Raw genomic sequence first — 688 nt, forward strand, 5'->3', positions numbered from 1 at the left:
ACAAATAGACAAAAACGGGAGATCTCTTTTTTCACACTCTTTGAAAGGAACCTTACCTACGCTCAGTTTATGCAATTTCTGTAAATGTCCGAAGTATATTTATTAGGGACATGTAATTATGCGATTATGCCAACAGAAAATATTCCAACACACTAAACTTTTCTGTGTATTGTGAGGTACAAGAATTTAAAATAAATCACTAAGAAATGACATTGTAAATAATTCCTTAGGTATAATTAGCTATAATTAGTATCACTGGTATAACCAGCGATGTAGAAATTATTAATTCAAAGTCTATAGTCATTGGTATGACATTTATTTACATTTAATCTGTGATATCTACTTAAACTCGATTTGAACTTAACATTTTTCTTCTGTTCAGTTTTCAAAATCTAGATAGAAGTAAAATGAAAGAGAACTAGGAGAAGCTTTTATATATAGTAGGTTCGTAGGTTTTAGGCAGCAACTGTTATATTTAATTTTTACCAGAATACCAGATACAATAAAACTCTTTTGAACATCATTCTATAAGTTACAATAATCACAGTATTTGGAAAAAGAGAATAGAACTTCAGTGTAATTCAAGTATTTAGTGTTCAAATTGCAGACTGTTTTATTTTATTGGATTCTGTTTAAAAATCATGTAACCGCTTCTTTAACTTATGCATTCAGACACGTGACACAGATG

This window comes from Zophobas morio, unplaced genomic scaffold, assembly GCF_036711695.1.
Source record: "Zophobas morio isolate AGI-343-1 ecotype UQ-CSIRO unplaced genomic scaffold, CSIRO_AGI_Zmor_V1 ptg000014l, whole genome shotgun sequence".
Taxonomy (NCBI): domain Eukaryota; kingdom Metazoa; phylum Arthropoda; class Insecta; order Coleoptera; family Tenebrionidae; genus Zophobas; species Zophobas morio.